The following is a 21621-nucleotide window of genomic DNA, read 5'->3' as shown; positions in this document are numbered from 1 at the left end:
TCACATGAAGTCTCTCAAAATTTGATTTTATTTCATAATAAGTAGAAAAAGTTGTAATAGCTCCAAATAAACTTGGCTTATCAGACACATCATGATGAAATGTTGGCATATGTTGATAGAGTAAATAAATGAAAGATTTGTGACATGTTTAAAAGCCTCAACTACTTGGAAATGGGAAAGTTGATTTGTACTGCAGCAATTCTCCAGAAGAGGGCAGCACTCCCTGAGCCAACTGTAACTGCCTCCTTAGAGGCTGCCCAACTCTTGCCTGCCCTCCAAGGTGGTACCTGCTCTGCAACCCTTTCCTGACTTGGCTCCCCGCTGCCTGGCAGGAGCAAGGGGACAACACACCACCAGTGACTGTGACACTATTCCATGATTATGTGCAAGGAGCACAGCTAAGAAATGAGCCCATGGACAAATGCCAGTCCCCAGCCTTCCTCAAGGTTCTCATCTCATGCTCCACATGCTTGGCTGTTACCCTATCCTCTAAGAAAGAAACCTAGCAAGAAACCTAGCGAGATGGCTGAGTTTGCAAAATGAAAACCTCTTACTATCCTAATTTCTCTAGAACATAAAAAGTCACACCACCCAATACCAACAGAACAGATCTGATTGAGTTGGGTTTCTTAAACTCCTAAGCTCAATTTTCTCAAGTGCAAAAGAAATCATAACCACCTCCTTCATAGGGCCCCTCAAAAATCAGCAGGACAACACATGGAGGTGACTGGGAAAGTAGGCGCTCTGACACTTACCTCCACATGTTTGCTGTCTGGGGCTCTTGTGTTGCTCAGGCTGGAAAACTGCTGAAGGTGAGAGAAAATGGCTCTTAAATGCACTTGTCGGAAAGAGCAACATTCACAGACCAAACTCAGACTATGAAACACCAGCAAAGCCCAATTGTACGAGTTTGTCAGCAAATGGTGCTGCACCTGCTGCTCCTTGCTTAGATTCTTTCACCTAGAAACAAACATGCACACAGACACCCACTCATCAGGGTAAAAATCCTATGACCAAAGAAATGTGCAGGTCAGAATAAAGTCAACTGCCCAGAAACACGACACAGAGGCCCTCAGAGACCCTGAAATGCTGCAGGCACGTCCAGTGTGCAGACTGCAGGACCAGCAGGGGTGACAGGGAGCCGGCGGTGAGGACGGGGGTCAGGAGGATGGACACAGTAATCCACGGGCTGAGAACCCAGGATCTGCAGGTGTAGTAACGTTTTATCTTGGCAGGAGGCAGGGACACCTCTCAGCTTGTTCAAATGGCTGAACATATCTTTGCCTTCTTAATTATTTTATACCATTAAACTGTCACCAAAAACTCTTAATAAATAGGATGATCAACCACCCGAGAGGTCAAGGTCAGCAAGGGGACTAGGGTTGCTCTTCTGCTCATAACCAGGACTTTGGGGCTGAGACAGTACAGGATGAACTTCCTGAGTATCGACTCCTCCGTAGCAAGGAACAGGCTTCATCCGAGAAGGCACTCTTGAGACTTTCCCCTGTTGCCCCAGTGACCAACTCTAACACATGGATTCTCCGCTGCTGGGCACGTGGCAACCAGTACACCAACACGAAACACACAGGACCCAAGTGAGCAGAAAGGCAGTTCCGTTTTGTAAGAAACAATATAGTTTATTTTTCTGACACCACAGCTCTGGCGAGTGGTTTTGTACCAAATTTAATGGAGGTCACACAGAACGTTTTATGCATGGGAGGGGAGGAAGGGGAAGGAACCACAAAATCTAAAACAAAAACAAAATCCTGGGTAGCTTTTAGCATCTGTTCCACTCCCACATTAATAAAATTCACTTGGGAATTTCTAATAAAAAGAGAACAGAAAATGAGGTGGGCAGGGGGAGTGGGCTGGGGGTGGAAAGGCCCAGGAAGAAGGCCAAAGGCCCTCCCAGGACAGAGCTCCCCTACAGGGCCAGGAGGACACTCGACAGGAACAGGGCTTCTCTGGAGCAGTCCCCAGCAGAACACCAGGTATTGCAGCTGCCACAGGGGAGGGGAGAGGAGGGGGCCGAGGGTCACCAGGGGGGCCCGAGGGAGGAGAACACACTTAGCTAAGACGGGAAGCGTGGGGGAAACAGAGAAGACCTGATGGTGGGTTTGTGTACTGGGAGAGACAGACAGTGCTGACGAGCACTCAACTGAAACAAATGTCCTAAGCTTCATTATTTTTAAAAAGAAAAATTTCCCCCCTCCCCCCACCCCTCGTTGAACTTAGTTCCTTTTTTGTGCTTTTCATTAATACTCTGCTCTGAGGTCTTAGTTTGGTTTTTCTATACACTGGAGTTGAAAGAAAATAGTCCAAAGTCTGAAGATGGATTCTCCAGCTTTCCTGTTCTCCTCTTGCCCCAATGACTAACGTCTCTGCTAAAATCCCTTTTACAATATAGTACAGTACACACACAAAAATAAAGCCCAAATTTAAAAAACAAAAAAAAAAAAACCATAGAAGAATCCTGGGAGAAGCCAGTCCAAAGGACGTAAACATACAGAGAACGGTGCAACATGTGACCGATGGCGATTCTCAAAGCACGGCTACAGATTCCCAAAAGTAGGTGCCATCATGGGATACCCAAGTCCACAAAAATAATTTTTAAAAAATAAATCTTAAAAAAAACACACCTGTTGATTAAATGAAGAATTTGTTTTAAGACAGATCCATACATTCTCGAGTTCCCCTCCCCCAAAGCAGCCCTTGGGTCTCTATCCCCCTATTGCATGACCAACAGTAAGCACTCCTGGCGCTCCCTCCGAGCAGTGCTCAGGACCTGGAATCTCATCTCGACAAGCATCGGCACATCCAATCTTAGAAGCTTAAAACATCATGTTTCCTGGGTTGCCAGGTCCTTGGCTGAATCCACCCATGCCCACGTCAGCAGCTATGCCCTAGGGCCTCATCTGGGGGGGCGATCATGATGTTCTGTTGGGGTCCCATCATGCCCTGCAAGGACATCATCATTCCTGGGGAGCCCACAGGCCCGGGGTGTGTGTACAGCGCAGCAGGCCCCCGATCCTTGCCAGGAATCATGCCCACGGCAGCAGCTGGATTGCTCATCAGGGTGGGCTGGCCAGGCATTGTAGATTGTGCTGGTGACATCATCCGATGGTGAGGTCCCATCATGCCTTGCTGGAGAAAGGCTGGTGGTCTCATTGGGTTGTGGCCTGGCATGGATGGAGCCGTACCAAGAGGGATGTCCAGAGTTCCTACTGGCCCTGGACCTCCCATGCCAGGTAATGCTAGTCCCATTCTGGGGGCTTGATCACCCATCATCCCCTGCATGTGCGAAAAACCAGGTCCAGGACCCTGGGCTGTTTACAGCCTGGGATTTCCCCTCGAGGGAAATATTGCAGAGTCTGGCTAGGTTTCTCAGATGGAATAATGCGGGACAGATCAAACTCAGGAATCCCGGTGGCTCCAGGTCGGATGACCTCCTGCAGATCTGGGTCTGTAAACACTGAAGGCATGCTGTTCCCCAGGACAGTGAAGGAGTCGGGACACCCTGGGCCTCCAGGATTGCAGAGTGCTGCATCTGCTGAACTTGGCTGCAGGTTGCTGGGGCGGTCGAGGGGGCCATCTCCTGGGAAACCCATCCCTCCTGGAAAACTGCCTTGTCCTCCACTGGGGCCATTGTGAGGGAATGGGACTTGCTGCAGAGGAGACTGCACTGGAGGGAAGCCCTGGGGGAAACCCATCCGTCCTTGAGGTACCATCGGAGGCTCCTGGGACCCATGCCCCATGACAGGGTGGTGTGACATCAAGCCAGGCCCCATTGGAACCCCATGAGGAGGTATGTTGGGTCCCATAGCATTCGGTGAGGGCATCTGACTGGAGTGAGAAAGTGGCTGGGTCATTCCCATTGGGCTGAGGGTTGGCATTGGAACCACGGGGTTTGGACCTGAAATTCGAGGATTCTGTCTATTAATACGCATTCCTAGAAAAATAAAGACATCAAAGGAATCAACTCAACTAAAAGCAACTCAGAAAAACTAATAAATCAAATTAACAAAAAAAGTTATTTGGTGGGATAATAAAATCTCTGCCATCAAAGACTGAAACATACTTGGGGGGCGTCTGACCCACGCATATGACATGACTTTGCAGAAGACAGCAAGGGAAAAATTCTATGTTAATAAGCAAAGAGTGTTGTCGTCTTCACTGGAGACAATTTAACAGAGGAAGAAAATAATCTGCCTGAATGACTGAAGTACGGCCCTTTGTGGAGACAGAGGATTATTGGTTCCACAAGTCCAATGGTCAGGAATTATAACAAAGAACCCAAACGAGTCTTTTTTTCCAACTGACACCTGGCATTATTTTATGTTGCCTTCCCAAGAGACCATTTAACTCCAGGTTACAAGACACGTCAAGGCAATGACAGCGATGACGTTTAATGGAAAAGGGGAAGTGTCCTGTCTGCCAGTGTCTGGGATGTCTAAACTTCTGGCCTCCCTCTGGACCGTCACTGAGGGTGGCAGGGATGGCGTCTGTGCCCCTCACACAGCGTGGTCTAACCTGGTTAACTGAGATTGCCATCACCTTCACCACTGAAGATCACGCCTTTTTTTCTGAGATTAGTGGGGGCATAGGTGGGGGTGGGTGAAGGAATGAAGGCAGACAGAGCAAACAGTGAAAGGAAGACTTTTATTATGGCCTTAGTTCTAAGAAAGGACTCGTCTAGGAAACAGGGGCTTTTCACTCTCTGGAACTCTGTGGTGGCTGGTGGTTCAAGGGTGTGTTTCCGGGAAACCACGTGAGAGCTAATGACATTCCCATCAGCATGTGAGAAAGAAATGACTTCAGCATGACTGCAGGAGGGCCCCAAAGAAAAAGTCCAGAACCTGCCAGGTACACAGAGCAGGGAAGCCCTCTCACAGCCTCAGAGGAGCTGATGAAGAAGGCCATCCTCCTCTAGTCAGGCACCTCCACTCCACTGAGACTGACTCTGATGGCACATGGCTAACTGTTCAATGTCCACCTGTCTCTAAGAAAACAATTCAGGAAGTCTCTCCCTGGTCAGCACCAGCTCCACATCCATCTTTTTGGCTTCTTACCTGGCATGTTGTTCATTGACGGCAGGTTGGGAGAACGGGCTGAAGGGGAGTCATCATCAGAGCTGGCCAGTCTTGATGGCATCATGGTACAATGGGGTCGAACTGGGCATTGCGAACTTGGACATTCGAGACATCATAATCGAGAGAGGGTTCTGGGAGAGGGTTGGCTCTGGAGGCATAGTGTAAGGTGTGCTCAAGGGAAGACTTCCAGGGATATTCACAGAGGAAGGCTGGCTGGCTGTAGGCGGTGGAGGGCCACGTAGGAGAACAAAGCAAAACAAAACAAAGATGGACAGGGAGTCCACTGGTTCTGAGAGCTACTGGGCCCTATGATTATGAACTGGCAAGGCCAGGAAGGAGACAGATGAGCAGGACAGTGTTATTAGGCCAAGGACACGAGTCATCAATCTTCTAGTCAAGCTCTCTGTGTGTGCAGAAGGAGACTGTGGCGTGATATGGAGATGACGGATCAGCAGATGTGAAGACAAAACCCAGTAGGAATACATTAGAAAAATGAGATTACAAACAACCATTTCATTGAAAAGAATGTGAAATATAAATAGAACTCTTTCCCTTGCCAGTCACAATTTAGAACTTGATCCAGGTATTAGAACCCCATGAAGCCAGACTAGTGCCCAACCCCAGGACCAGCCATATCACCCTACACAAACTCTTCGTTTCCATGACTGCTACGGGTTAGAAGCTCACATGTAAGACAATGCAAGGAGGTTTGGAGAAACAGTTGGGTCACAGCCTTAACCTAATCAATGAATTAATCCCTGCTGGGACAAACTGAGCTGGAGGCTGGTGGGCTGTGGCTAGAGGAAGTGGTTCGTGAGGAAGTGGGTATGGGGTATGTATTTTTTATCTGGAGTGTGCAGTCTCTCTCTCTCTCTCTCTCTCTCTCTCTCTCTCTCTCTCTCTCTCTCTCTCTGCTACCGTCTGCCACACTCTTCTGCCATGATGTTCTGCCTCACCTTGAGTCCCTAGGAATGGAGCCAGCCTTCTATGGACAGAGACCTCTGAAACCATGAGCCCTCAAATAAACTTTCCCTCCTAAAGTTTTTGTGGTCAGATCTTTTAGTCACAGCAGCAAAAAAGCTAACTAAAACAATGGCCATGATGCTTGACCTAAGAAGGTCCGAAGCAGCTAGCTATTCCACTGTTTTAATGACCCGCTTACCCCAGAGGAAGACCCTTGGCTTGGTAGGACAGGCCTCCCATCTTGTTCTGGTTCTAGTTTTCTCAGGTGGAGACTGTACCAAAATTAGTACACACCCCAGAGCTCTGGTTCCACCCACGAAGTTACTAACATCAGTGAGGGTCTCTCCCAAGAAGAAAATATGAACAAACTGCAGCTGATCTGAGGAAATGGAGTTTTCTGTGGGCAACTATAGTTACAAGAACCAAACAAGTCTTAGAATAGCTTCCCTCTATGTGTGGGACAAGACTCACCTTGAAGTGGGTGGGCCCAGGATTTGAGGAAGTCACGTTTCCACACTGTTAGGACGTTCTATCTCACCAGCCTTGTTCACTGTGCTAAGGTAAGTCACTGTGGCAACTGACACACAGCGTCCCACTCCCTTCCTCCTTCCATAGCACCCACCACACACAGACACTTTGCAGGGCTGGGTACTTGTGCAAACGCCTAACACAGTACTCAGAATGATGCACCTTGCCACGAGTTTTGGCAAAGGCCACTTCCTCTGGTTACACTCAAAGACACCAATTTTCTTAAGCAAAATCAGGATCTGGCAATCTCCAGGTATGAGTGCGACTGTGAGGATGCCGACATACTGACCTGACTCTACATTTCCCAGCATGGCTGAGGAGGCCATGGTGAGGGGAGCTTTATGGTTTGGAGGAATCCCAGAACTCTGAAGGGGAGGTTTGGGAGAGGAGGTCCATGCAGGTGATGGGGCAGGAAGTGATGGAGACTTGAGGTGAACAGGCGAAGCAGCAGCAGACCCCAAAACAGGGGGGGAATTAATGGAAGCAGCAGCAGCGGGGCCTGCCAACATGCCTTCCAGCTGCGATGGAGTCTGGGGGGACATGAGGTTCCCCGAGGGTGAGCCCAGCATTGGGGACTGGACTTGGTGCATCGTGGGAGACTTCAGAGGGTTGATGCCTGGGGAATGCACCTGGCTGGCTGCCACAGATATATCCAGGGGCTTGCGTCCCAGGCCACACTGGACGGGGGGAGCTGGGTTGAGGCTGGTGGGGTTACTCGAGGGGTTGAGAGGTAGTGGTGGCATATGACTGAGCTGGTTGTTAGTACTTTGGTCGGGCCCAGTTGATTCTCTGAGATTCCGCAAGCCACTGCCACTGCCTGGACCCTGAGACATGGGAAGGAATGGCCTGGGGCCCATGCCATACTCCTGCTGAGGGTGCTCACTAAATGGCAGGGGAACCATCTTCTGCTGGGCAGGCAGCATGTCTGAGCCGCCTGGGCGGGGACTTCATCGACTCCTCAGGGCCTGCGCCAGCCTCTCTCATCTTCTGAGGCATCATCTGAGTGCTGGGCCCCATGCTGACATTCAGATGCACGTCTCCCTTCATCCCACCAGGAACCATCCCAAACTCAATTTCCCGACCAGGGCCTATCTGTGGAGGCATTCCTTTTGGAAAGTCGCCCCTGGAAGGACTCAGCGGGCCCTCGACTGGTATCCGTGGGAAGATGGGATTGTTCCTGGGCTCCATGTGGCGCTGGGAGCCTTGGATCACCCTGTTCACCTCCATGCTGGGCCTGATGCCTTCCATGCACATCCCTGGGGGGAGACCCAGCTGCTTCTCTGCCAGCTGCTGCTGAAACATCTCTTCAGACAATCCTTGGGGGTTTGGGAAGCGCTCCCCTCGGCCAGGACCGCTGAAGACACCTTGGCCGGGAGGGAAGTTTCGACCATCTGGGATTTTTGGCACATTGTCTGGCCAACTGACTCCAGAGAGGCCTGGTCTAGACTCAGGGTTGGGCACATTTGGCCCATCCATCTCAGAGTTTATCATTCCTGCAAATCCCGGGAGGCGTATCTGGCTCCCTGGCATGTTGGGATGGGGAGCCATGCCCCTGGGGGGGGAGAGAATGCAAAATGCTGATTCCATCAGAGAACGGCTCTGCAGCCCTGGGTGCACAGCCTTCACCAGGAGTCACCTGGTAGGGAGGGGGCAGCCCTCGGCCCACAGCCCTCGGCCCGTGCGGGTGGACCAGCACGTCCTGCAGGGAGCACTGCTGCACGACCACTTGCTCCTGCTTCCTCCTCTTCTCCTCGTAGAACTCCTGCTGCAGCTTCAGCCACGCCATCTGCTCAGGGGTCATGTGCTCCAGGTGGTCAGGTCCGATGGGCACAGACTGGGAGTTCATAGAAGGTGGAACCATTTCATCTGGAGAAAAGGGCACATCTCTATGTCCTTGAGGGCCAAAGGGAGCTCCCACATCTGTCCGGGGCCCAGGACCCTTACCCAGGCTTTGGGACTGAGCCATCATGGCCTGGATTGGCCCTTCTGTTTTTTTCTGAGGTCCATCTAATACCCCAGGATTCTGCTGGGGCCCCCCCACTCTGTCCTCCTGAGAATTCTTTCTCATCAGCGAAGAGCATACGCTGGATGTCTCTGAGGGTCTGCAAGGAGCGCTCACGGTGATCCAGCTGCTCCTGAGACAGACTGTCAGGGTTTTCTCCCAGTGTGGAGGGCTCGCCACTGGACACTGATGGGGGTGGAGGGGCTTTGGGATCTGCCGAAGAGCTACTGCTCCCCTGGGAGACAGGGGCCACTGCTCGACTGTTGGGGGTTGAGTTTGGCCCGGTGCCATCCGGGAGCAATGGAGTGGAGCTGGCAGGACTACCCACAGGAGCAATCAGTTTATTCTCCACCCCAGGACTGTCATGGTCCAGGGGACGTGGGGGTGCCACAGGCTTGGGTGCTGGTGCCGGAATGGGTGGAGTTGGCTGCAGTCTGGTGTTCTGGGAAGAATTCTGTTCCTGGTTGGCTGGAGCTGGGGGTTGTTGTGGGAGAGGTTTCGGATCATTGCGAATGGCAGATATCTGTGTATTCTGAAGATAAATGAGATTGTTTAGATCATTGGTAAACTGAACAGAGGGGCAATTAAAAGAGCAAGATATGTTATAAAGGACTTGTCCCAGTGACATAATTCTATACTGACACCTGATTCTGAAATTATTTACGTACAACCCTTCTTTGGACATAGAGATGTTTCGATTTTTTTTTTTAAACCTTATTGTCCAATGGCATCCTCTTTCCCTTCTTGAAGATCGGGTTCCAATAACTGTATAAGCATGCCAGGGGAGAGCCACTCTGCCAAAGAGAATAAATCTGAATGTCTATTTCGAGAAACAGGTTTGATATCACATGTCTACTATGTGTTTTTGATTCAGGGAAAAGATTAGTTCCTTGGTATGTGGGAGGCTACACCTAACACCTTTTTCTTTTTCCTGGAAGTACAATAGGGTATGCAGACTTATCGTCATCAATCAAAAGGTCTGATGCTTCATTTGTAGCTCTGTGCTCTGCCAGCTGGATACAGCGGGAGGCCACTCCATGTCACATCCCCTCCGGTAGGGTGACGACTGAAGTGTTCCCCTCCTTGAGTTTCCAGGGGCCTCACATCTACGGTTTCTGTTTTTAGTTTGTGATCACTGATTCCCTATCTGATAAGAATTTGTACATTAACTGTAGTAGGATAATCTGCAGGAAGGAAGCATTTGCACATAAGTCTGAGGTGATCTAGCTCGCGGTGTCCCTTGATCTGTTCCTTCCAATGGACAGCAGGCTGCCCTTTTTAACTTATTAAGTACTACTGCTAAACTGAGTCCTGGATAAAAGCTCCCTTACCTACAATTGGTGACACGGACACTACGACTGTCTGGAAGAAGGATGTACATGTTCTAGGTCTCAACTTTAGCACAGCTGAGACTTCAGAGGGTTAAGAAGGGCCTGGTCTACAAACTTTCTCAGTTATTTTTCACCAGCCTTCAGTGACCCTCCTAATCCCTTTCTGGTGTTCATTTGTTCCTACTTGTTCATTTAATCCATTCTGTATTCCTAAATCCACAAGGCTCTTAACTTACCTCCCCACTTTCTCTCTGGAATGTTTACCTTTGGGTAAATCTGCACATGAATTATTATGTGTATCTACATATATGAAGAATTTATATTTCATATAAGCAAAAACATCTTTGAGTATTTATACTCTGTAAAAAATATATACGGAGAAATTATCTTGTTAAGAGGAAACCTTCTTTCTACTTATAAAATTTCAAACACTCTTCTCCCTACATGACTCATTACAAAGCACCCTCCCTCCTCATTTCTGTAAATAGAATACATCCTTCAGATATCAGTATAACTGTCCCTCCCTCCTGGTAACAGTTTTCAAACTTCTTGGACTTGCCTAGATGCCCCAGCTAATGGAACTCATAGTCCCCTAACTTCTCTTACTTCAGCATTCATAAAATTTCATTGTTTATTTAACGATCAGCTTCTAGATACACTCAAATCCTTAAGGATGGCTATTGTGTCTATCTTATTGACCATGGTAACCCTAGCATCTGCATAGTGCTGGCCCTCATAGTAGGCCTCCCAAACTTAAGGAGGCCTTCCAACACCTGAGGAAGGAAGGAAAGGAAAGAAAAGAAAAGAAAGGAATAGAGGTAGGGAGGAAAGAAAGGGGGAACAATCACCCAGGTTTTCTTTTTTTTTCTCACAATATTGGGACTTGAACCTAGGGCCTCTGAATGCTAGGCAAACGCTCTACCCTGAACTAAAACCCCAGGCCTTTTATTTTTCATTTTGAGTCTCCAGGCCAAAGACATGCATAAAAATGTGGGCAGCCCTGTGAGGTACCCCGTCAAACTATGTGCATCCCCCCGGGCAGCACTCAACAAGGTGGTTCCAGACTAGGCTCCAGTGAGTAGAAAAGTGAGAAGGAACAGTTCCATTGCACATCACTAAATGGCCCAGGCTGGCCTTGAACTGATGATCCTCCTGCCTCAGGCTCCAGGCTAGCTGGGATAACCATGAGGCCAGCTTTTGCTGCACCTGGCAAGGTTTTCCATTTTTCATATGGGTTCCAGTTCTTGAAAACTAACTTCACATTCTGGCCTACAGTTAGATTTTTGTTCTTCCACTAGGAGGAAAAAAACCTAAAATCACATATCATATCCCTTTCTGGCTGACTCCACTTTGGTACCTGCCAAATCTCTACCACATCTGGTAGTCCCTCATTCCTGCCACAGTGAAATCAGCTGTGACAAGTCTAGAGTACTGTCAGGGCCACCAAGGCTTCCTCTTGTGTCTGCAAGCCTAGCAAAGTGGCAACCAGAGAGCACAAACCCAAGCCCAGGGGGACTACTCGGATGGAGAACAGGAGGGGATGCCACTTGCAGAGAGGCTGGAGCTACTGACTGGAAACTGAAGGAGAATCAGCACAGAGGCCAAAGACATGCATAAAAATGTGGCCAGCCCTGTGAGGTACCCTGTCAAACTATGTGCACCCCCCCGGGCAGCACTCAACAAGGTGGTTCCAGACTAGGCTCCAGTGAGTAGAAAAGTGAGAAGGAACAGTTCCATTACACCCTGGGAGAACTCCTGAATCTGACTCCTGTTCTCCCCACTTGACCGAGCTAGCCTTTCTGGCCTCCAACAAATGTCAGAGGCTTTCCATCAGGACACCGACTTCCCTCTGAGTCTCAGGGATCTTACAGACATACCTTTCATGTCAGAGTCATCGTTTGGAGTCCTAGGATCTCTCTGATTAAAGGAGTCGGCGGAAACACTTTGCTCCCTTTTCCCCTTGCCCTTGGCACCATTTCTAGCCCCATTCTTCAGCCCCATGCTCCCACCTGGGCCAGGGAGTGCTTTAGGGGTATGGTCCCCACTCTTGGAGTCACAGGGGGATGGCTGGGATTGGCTGGCTGAGCCCCCCTGTTTACCCTGATTGGAGAATTTGGAATCCAGCTGGGGGTTTCCAGATGGGGACATCACTGTAGGGGGACGGACCATCACCTCCTGCTTTGACTTAGGACTACTAGAAGAAACAAATAACAAAAGGAGATAAGACACCAGGCACAGGAGCAGCAATTTCTTCAGTGGGTCCAGGAAACACTAAGGACTAAATAACCACCCCATGTTGCACCTCAGCCACTTGCTCGTTCCCATTTCAGAGCCATCCACAGAGGAGGACTTAACACAGTGGACTGCCAGGTCTCAGGAACCCTGGTCACATGGGGACCCATCTCTAGGCCTTCTGTCAATAAAGGACAACAGTTTCTATGTACATAGGGAAGTGATTCTCACACGGAGACTAGTTTAGAGTCAACAAATATGCACCCCCAGCCTGGTGACAGACAGCTGTGAGGAGAGGCCAGCTTCCCTGCTGGGAAACTTGGACAGTCCCAGAGAGCAAGAGGGAAACCCACTGGTGCCTGGAAGCTTAGGGAGATCCTCCAGGACCCGAATCCCTCCCAACAGTGCATTTTACCAAAACAGGGTAGACCAACCACTGCTCCAGTGCGGGAAGGAAAGACTCCTTTCAAAATGAAACTCAAGAACTGGGTAGCAGAGGGAAAGCTGGCATGGGACTGGGGCAACCTCAGGCCCTCACCTTGCCAAGTTTAGCAACTGTCCTGTTGGTCTTTGTATGCGAGTTTTGGCAAGGTGTGCAGTGGTAAAGAGGAGAGGTCCGAGAACGATGAGTAAAGAATACTACAGGGAAACTACATAAGCTTTGTCATTAGCCCGGTGACTCTTCTGTTCCTATTTACTATTCCATTTCCCTTCCTTTCCCATTTGGGTGTCATCTGTTTCTAACCCAACACACCGTTTCATCAGTAAGTGTCTGGTGCACCAGGAATCCCCAAGGGGCCGTGGGGAGTGGCCCTTGTCCTCACCTCTGTGCGTTTCCTGATGGAGAGTTCCTCACTTTAGGGTTACTGGAATGCATTGATTGAAATCCTGAGCTTGCAGTCACAAACAGGGACGGGCTCACAGAGTTCCTCTCAGCCTATCGCAGAAGCAGCTGATGGGAGCAGCAGCAGTGGCCCACTGCTTGCTTGGCGTGTCCCTTAGCATTGACCACCTGTACTCCTTTTTCCTCTTTGTTTTTCTCTGCTGGGGAAGTGGGTTCTTTCTCCTTGCAGCTCCCGCATTCTCTGGGTATGTGCCTCCTGCTGCCAAAAGAAAATCTCGCATCTCTAGGGCACTCTACAAGAAAAGAACACCCCAAAATGGTGAGACATAACATAACACTGAAACATAAAACTACATCACAACAGGATCAAGAGGAAAGCACCAGCCAACAAAGAGCCAGCAAGATCATCCCTCAGCTTCCAGCAGAGTTAAAGGAAAGGGCGACACTCCTATCCTGGCCACAGGCTCTGGTGCTGAAGTAGCTGAAGAGTGACTAAGACCTTATCCCAGCACACAACCTCCCACCCAAGCAGCAAGAACTAGGCATCTGTAAGCAGAGGAGAAATGCAGTTTAATCTTTAGCCATTTAGTCTCCTTCACATTTCTCTACTTCTGAATACAAAATCCTCAAAAACATTTTATTCTTTTTTTTCTTCTAAAACAATGCTTTGAAACCACTTGGAAGTGCAGATCCAGTGACTCTCTGCTATTTTAGCTCTGGTGGCAAAACAATGGCACCAAAATGTAACAAACCCACCCCAATTTCAAACCACGAATCCAATGAATCTATGCTTATTTTCTTAGGGCCTCAAGGGTGAGGAGACATGAAAGGAGGTACTTTTGAAAACAAATATTGAGCCAATACTAAATACAATCAGTTCTGTTCCCGATTTCCATGATCTTTCTATTAAATTATGCCAAATATGTGTCTTGTGTTCTCACTGCTTAATGACAGGGACTTTAGGCATGGGTAAGCAAGGGAATGATCCATAATTCTGAAGGTAAAAGAACATCTTTGAAGGCTAATATATTTTTTGAGCCAATTTGCAAGGCTAATGTGCAGCATAAAGATCAAGTAAATATTCCCAAACCTAGCTAGAGAATAAATGAGAAAGCCCTTTATTTAGGGAAGCCCAGACTGGCTAAGGGAAAATCCAGATATACCCTGAGTCAGTCCCTCCCCTCCCTCCCCTTCTGCTGCTGGTGTCTTACTTCAGAACACAAGACTGAAGGGGGAGGTTATTAAGTGCAGGATTAGTAGCTGAAGAATCAAAACGTGTCACAAACAGCTCAGGTGTTGCAGCTTACATGTGTTTCCAGAGGTGAAAACTGGACTAATACTGGGAGGGTCAGTTATTTTCTATGTTTTGGCAGTATGATCATTACCAAGTGTCTATTTTGTCATTTAGAAATTTTTACAGTCCCAACCACTTTACCTGGGACACAGAAGGAATTCATGGAAGTTCTGAATATACACACTTTTTAAATAGAGAAGACAGGAAAAAGAACTATAACAAAACATAGGGAATGTTGCTAGGCTAAACATTTTGTTTTTAATTTAAGGTTATATTTTATCCCTATCACATTTCAGCCTTTTTGCTTTTCCAGTTTAAACTATAAAATGGATTGTGTTTGTCCAATCTGACAGAGAATCATAAAGCATTCTGTAAATCCCCAACAAATATCAGCAACCTCTGGTAGGGAGGAAGCAGCAAATGCATCCGCACGGACAAGGCTATTCCAAACACTTTACCTCAGGAAAGAAAAGCATTACCCCTGTACAGGGCCCGTAGCTCCTGGTCCCTCTCATCTGTGTTACACACTGACCACTCCATGTGCGTATTTTACCCCTGTGTGAAGGCTGTGTCTCTGAAGACAACCCCCTGTTTCAAGGTCTTTGCTTTTTCTATAACACTCAGCACAACACACTAAGAGGGTTGGGTCTTCTGTGACTTACTTGGCTTCTCACTGATTGGAAACACCCAGCATTTGTGTTGCAATCTCTTTCCAAAGCAATGCAAAACATATTACAAATATCAAATCTCTATTAATCTGCCACGAATTTATGAGCTGGTAGCACAGACTCTTTCTAGTAATAATGCTGTGACCATAAAACACTTTTATTTTCAAAGTACTTCTACATATAGTTCCTTATTCTCTTATCACCCCAAGCTCTAGGCCTTCTGACAGTAAGAACAAATGAGCAAAATTCTCATCTTTTTGCGGGGGATGGCAGGGGTGCCAGGAATTGAACCTAGGGACACTAAACCACTGAGCCACATCTCTAACCCTTTTTATATTTATTTTGAGACAGAGTCTCACTAAGTTGCTCAGGGGGCCTCACTAAATTGCTGAGGCTGACTTTGAACTTGTGATCCTCCTGCCTCAGCCTCCCGAGTGATGGAACTGCCAGGGATCCCTTCCTTCTTGAAAATGACCTCATTTGGTTTCCCTCGTTTTCTCCTAGCGCTCCAGTCATTCTATGCCTGCTTCCCTGAGGCCTCTTCTCCACTCAGGCTCTAAAGCCCCAAGGTCCTCGGGAGTCTCTCTGGGCCCTGGCTGTGCTCATCCTGGAGTCCTCTTCATGCCGACAGCTTCCAGATCCCCACGGCTCAGCCTCCAGCTGCGACTGCACCCACCCATACACTTCACACTTCCCCCAGACAGTTCCAACCTGACAGGATCAAACATGAGTTCTTGTCTCTGTGTAGTCTTCCTCCCAAACGACTTTCCTTCAGTTTCCCACACTTTAGTAAATGTCCCCTTTATCCACTCAGTTGCTCATGTCAGAAATCTGGGAGTCACTCTTGACACTTGACACTCTGCTAACCCCCATGTCAAGTTTGCACATTTTTGTTTAAAGAATGAAGTCCCAGCTTGTTTCTTCTTCAGAGAAGAAAGGTTCCTTAAAATCAGGAATCTACACGGGAGTCTGCATCACATTCTTCTCACAGCACCCTGCGTTTTTCTGTGTTTATGATCACATGTGTGATCATGTGATCATCTGTGTGACATTCATCTCTAACAGCACCAGAAGCTCCCTGAAGGTGGGGACGGAGACCGACCTGTTCATCCCTCTACTCCCAGAACTTACTACAATGGCATGAAAATACTGGTTTCATCCACCCAGAAAATGATACCAACATGGAGAAGAAATATCTGCATTCTCACACTCACTATAGCATTTACAATAGCCACAATGTGGAATCAACTCAAGTATCTGTCAGCGGATGAACAGTTAAAGAAAGTGCGTTACATTCATGCACACCCTCTGGAATACTATTTGACCTTAAAAAAGATTGAAATCCTGTCATCTACAACACAGATGAAACCAGAGAACATTACTTTAAGTGAAATAAGTCAAGCACAGAAAGACAAATACTGCATGACCTCACACACAGAACTGGAAAAAGTTGAACTCAAAGAAGTAAATAGTAGGATGGTGCTTACTAAGGGACAGGAGGTGAAGAGGGGATTTGGGTGATACAGAGGGGAAAAGGTCCGTGAAGCAAAGCCCAAACTTCCTCAAGACCACCTCTCAAAGCCAGGCCTGTGCCCCAGTGCTCTCTCCACCCTACTCACCGAAACCCCCGGTCACGACACTGCACTGCTCATCCTGGAGGTGGGGAGTCCGGGAACCCCTTTCTTAAAGGTGATCTCACCTGGAAGACGGTAAATAGTGGGAAAAAATTCCTAAATGAATTTAAAAAAATGAACCACATCAATTTGTGACTAAATACCTTAAGAGAAAAACAGGTTTCCCACTTATTCTAAAATATTAATTGACAAGAAAATTGTCATCTCCATGTAACAGAACCTGCTTCCAATAATTAAAGGGTAGATACACAATCTGTAGATAAATCAAGACCCTGTGGCTTTTCCTCCTTCCCAACTGCATATTTTACTTTTAGACACTAGAGAAATACTGGGTGAAATCAAAATTTATCTTTCTACTTTTGAAGTTTCTGGGCATTTGGTTAGGGTATTTTTGCTTCTGCCCATTTCTTATCAGTATAGAGAACTGAGCACTGACTGTAAAGGTGAAAAGACAAAATTCCAGACGCGCTTTTGAACTGACAAAGTGAAGACTATTCATGGTTCCTCCCTCCTCTCAACTGTATCTCTACAGGGCAAGCATCCAGCAAGAAAATGTATTTTCATAGACTTTGGAAGGAACTTAGGGCTGAGCAACCTGGCCATGTGATCTCCTTTTATTCAACCCCTACTATGTGCAAAACGCTTAAGATTAAGCCAGCAGAACAAATACTGGTCAAGGAGAACTATTTTCAATATTAGTCCTCATATCCTAGAGTCATGACACTGAGCCCTGCCTTTGCCCAGAATTTATAGTTCTGAAACTGCAAGGAAGAAGAGTTCCAGACTGTCTTACGGCCAGATTATTCAGAATTTTTAAAAGGAGACTCTGTAGGGTTGGTGTAAAGTTTTAGGTAAATTCACAAATAAATCTGACCAAGCTCAGAATCACCTCTAAAATTCCAATTTCAGCTCTGACAATGATGCTTTCCTACTTTCCTATTCCAAGTTTATTAACTAAAAGGCCTCAGGATTTCATTCCGAGCTCATTCTTAACTTGTGGCCTGCCAACTAATAAAAGTCTTCTTCTCAGCAACAGTACACAATAGGAAAAAACAATCTCTCCCCACCAGCAGGAAGACTGCGGAGGAAAGTAAACTTGACCTAGGATATGTCTAGACCTTGGTCCACATAAAATATCAATGTGCTTATGAGGTAAAATGTATCTACTGACCTTCAATAACTAGCAAACTTTCAAAGAAAGAAAAATTCATATTAAACTGAAGAATCGACAACATTCAAGCACTTAAAAGTGAATTTCAACTATTGATTTGAATCATTTAGAATAATGGCTACCCAAAGTAGTATTTAGAATAAATTTCCCTTCTCTGTGAAATTCTCCTAGATTGCCAACTGTCCCCCATATGCCCTCTATGGCCACATAGCATTGTATTAACACTACTATAACACCTATAAAAGTGTGGCACTGTTATATATAGATAGGGGACTCCCTGAGGACCATGTCTTTCATCACCTCAGCACCTGACACCCAGGAGAAACTCAATAAAAGCGGGTTGACGCATGCATCATAATGGAATTGAGCACTGCCACCTTCACCTTGCATTTCTAGAAACCAAAGGTGATGGGGCAAATGCCTGTTCCACCCCCTACCACCTGTCTTACTCCTCAGTCTTCTGAAGTGACTTACGCTCAGTCCCTGCTCACAGAAAAGTATAAGGTAACTGCACTTTAGTTTTGACTTGCTTTTATTTGATGACTTTTACCTTAGGAACTGCTAGAATAATGAACCAATACAATATAGCTTAGAAGCAACCCTATGGATACAAAAACAAAACCCCCCCAAATGCAGACCGAATACCAGAAGTTATGGGCTTATTATCAAGTTCTTTACCTTTCAAGGTGTCCAATCTGCCCTCTTCTTCTACATCAGGACCCAAGAGCTTTCTGAGAATGATCTCTGAACCCAAACAGAAGGAAATTTTTAAATCAAAGTGGAAGGATACTAGCTAGTCCCACATTCAGTCCTACAAGGACAAGATGAAAGTTAAAGTTTATACCAAAGTTCATACTGATTCCAAAGAAAACCACCCACTCCACAATTTTCTGTGGTCAAAGCACTATCTGGAAAAGGCAATAAAAAAAGCACCCTGGTCAAAAATGGGAAAGGAAGGCAAAACCCACTAGAACTCAAAATACAAGTTGGAGATACATACCCTGAAGCTCAGATTTAGCCCACTGAGCAACAGTTATGATTAACAGGTAACTGAGAGCTTATAGAGCAAAATCCACCAGACTCAAAAATTTCATATAAATTATTGTTTTTAACTTTTTCCACAGTCAAGAATAGCTACCATAGGTTGTAAAATAGACTTTTATTTCATATGTCCCTGTTTTTCAAGTGGTAGAGATACTGAAAGATATCACAAAACCTAAAAGGCAAGTGTCCATAAGAAATGATAATTTAACTTCCCAAAATTGCTTTGTCTAGGAAAAAAACAAAATCCATTGGTCTGCAGCAGGCATTCCCTAATCTGGGAATCACTGACTCCCAAGGCTTCTGTGGAGAGACTTCAGGGAGGAGGTGTGTCTATGGACTCTTTGGGAAAAACTTCTTCAGCTGTAGTTATAGTTATCATAATTCATAAAAGTATTAGCAATCCTGTGACTATGCTACCAAAATAACCACAAGACATTTTCATGTCAACATTATAGTTGTTGTAGATACCCTAACATAACTTAGTACAGTCATTGCTACTTCAAAATTATAGTATCATTAGACCTGAGGCTACATTGTATTATTCAGTGTGTTATAAAGAAGAACATACATCACTATACCACAATTAACATTTTGATAACTGTTTACATTTCATAAGCAATTCTATGCATTTTATTTTGTGCATTGAAAAAAAATATTTTCAGAAGGGGTCCTTTGTTAAATTGCTAAAGGGGTACATGGAATATAACAGTTAAGAACCCCCAACCTAAAGCAAATAAAATTTCTACAGACTCATCCATCATATTCCCCAAGGCCGACACAAGCTAAGTCATCCCACCACACTATTTCATAGCTGGAGAAAACTAAACTGCCAGGAAGCAGAGAAAGAAATTCAAGGCTACATGTACTCAGAGTTAGCAAAGCCTAGGTGAGAACTCACAGCATCTATCTTTCCATTCTCTCTGGGTGACCTTTGCTTACATTTCTGCAATTTTCATCAGTATTCCTATCTTGCCACTAAATGGACAGAGGTAGTACCTTTCAAAATTAATATAAAACCAAAACTCAAACAGAACAAGACAGCTTGATAAGCTTGTTGCTATAATTGTTATTACAACAGCTGAATTTAGTATGCTAGTTAGATGGTAATTTTGTAGAGGTGAGAAACAGTTAAGACTATATAACCTCATTCTCAGAGATGTTCAAAGTACTTTGCAGATAAGCATTAACTTGATAGGCTGAAATGCAGTTATGTGTGGTTAGAGCAGGTAGCATTACCACTTCATAGATGGGAGAATAACAAGAGATTTGTTCAAAGTCACCATAAGGCAATTGGAGAGCTAAGGATTCCACGTTCAGGCTTTAACCACTGATCCAAGTCACCAGGATCAAATATTTAGTTGATTACACGCTTGTGAAATCTTTTTTTCTCCCACAAACCCAGAGTATTTTTCTTTTGATTTACAAAAGCAGACACTTCTGAAGGCTAAGGGGGAAACATGTCATACAATAAATTTCAACGTATACAAGTACTTTTTGCTTCTGCTAGTCATCTAAACATCCAAGTTAAGAATGGTTTGCACAAGGGCCAGTTTTTTACTACTTGCCTTATAAAAAGAGAACTACATGAAAACTGTAATTTCATCTTTTAGCCAATGACCTCCATGTCTGTCTATCCTATTATCACCTTAAATTCAGTACAGTTATTAGAAAAGAACATGCTAATGGTTCAATACCAAATCTCTAGGTCATAAAACTACCAAATGTCACATACACACCCCACTCTCTGAACTTTTCTAAAACTTTAGATTTTCTCTTCTTATCCAACCATCAAATAATTAATGGAACCACCAGTTAACTTACAGGTCCTTTTATTTACCCCTCTAATAGTCTGGGTCTTTTTCAGCAGTAAATAAAGAGGATTGTCTTAAATCTTTACTTAGGAGCATTACGTTTATATACACAAATATTTCTTCCTTGCTAAACTTCCCAGGCACTGGGAATCAAAAAGTCATGTTGCACTGTTTCCATAATCACAGGTTCTAAACACACTAAGTCTTACTATCTAACATTCTTTTGTCCCCTCCTTCCACCTTTCAATTATTTTACAACTTATACGTTCTGTCTGCTAATTCTGATTCATCATTTTGTGCTCAGTGCATGAGAACCCAAATCTCTGCCTCAAGAACAAACATTTAGCCCGGCATGGTGGTGGGTGCCTGTAAATCCCAGAAGCTCAGGACGCTGAGGCAGCAGGATCTAAAGTTCAAAGCCAGCCTCAGCAACTTATTGAGGACCTAAGCAACTTATTGAGACCGTGTCTAAAAATAAAAAATAAAAAAGGGCTGGGGATGTGACTTAGTAGTCGAGTCTGCGTTCAATCCCTGGTACAACAAACAAACATTTAATTCCTCAATAAATCAAATGTTAACAACTGCTTCATCATATAACACTGACCAAAATGTGGCTTCTGAGCCCCTCATTCCTTTTCCCACGGAAGCACCTGGGTCCACCTGACACAGGTGACTGGCGTCGCTGCTGGCTAACCTTGGAGACTCTCCCTAAGGCTCTGGTCCCCTGGTCCTCCGTCCCCTGGCCGCAGGTAGGGTAACTTCCCTGGCCCCGGGGCTGCCCCTAGGGCTCGCCCCCTTACAGCCGTTCCTTCCCGGCTCCCCAAGCCCAGGCTCCAAGAGGGCAGGTTCAGGCCTCCTCCTGGAGGCTCGGTGGCCTCCTCAGAAGGGCCCCAGCAATACTGTCACAGGCCTCGGACCTCCCCTGGAGACAGGATGGCCGGCCCTGCCGTGCTTTCCTTGGGACGTCTCCATTTCGCCAGTCCCACCGACACACACCGGTGCCATCTCA

At 46.3% G+C, this 21621-nt stretch overlaps 1 pseudogene across 1 annotated transcript; it reads right to left on the bottom strand.

Annotated features, from left to right (window-relative positions):
• Positions 1-2831: 2831 nt before the first annotated feature.
• On the bottom strand, positions 2832-21558 carry LOC143389374 (B-cell CLL/lymphoma 9 protein-like; annotated as a pseudogene). The gene is made up of 8 exons (XR_013155193.1): positions 21307-21558; positions 18436-18501; positions 16572-16651; positions 12971-13283; positions 11784-12108; positions 6871-9151; positions 5070-5328; positions 2832-3949 (listed from the first exon to the last, which is right to left on the bottom strand). The product of XR_013155193.1 is annotated as a B-cell CLL/lymphoma 9 protein-like (transcript).
• Between the last annotated feature and the right edge of the window lie 63 nt (positions 21559-21621).

This window comes from Callospermophilus lateralis, unplaced genomic scaffold (genome assembly GCF_048772815.1).
Source record: "Callospermophilus lateralis isolate mCalLat2 unplaced genomic scaffold, mCalLat2.hap1 Scaffold_73, whole genome shotgun sequence".
Classification (NCBI taxonomy): Eukaryota; Metazoa; Chordata; class Mammalia; order Rodentia; family Sciuridae; genus Callospermophilus; species Callospermophilus lateralis.
The sequence above is the reverse complement of the archived record's forward strand: the minus strand, read 5'-3'. Positions and strand labels throughout refer to the sequence as shown.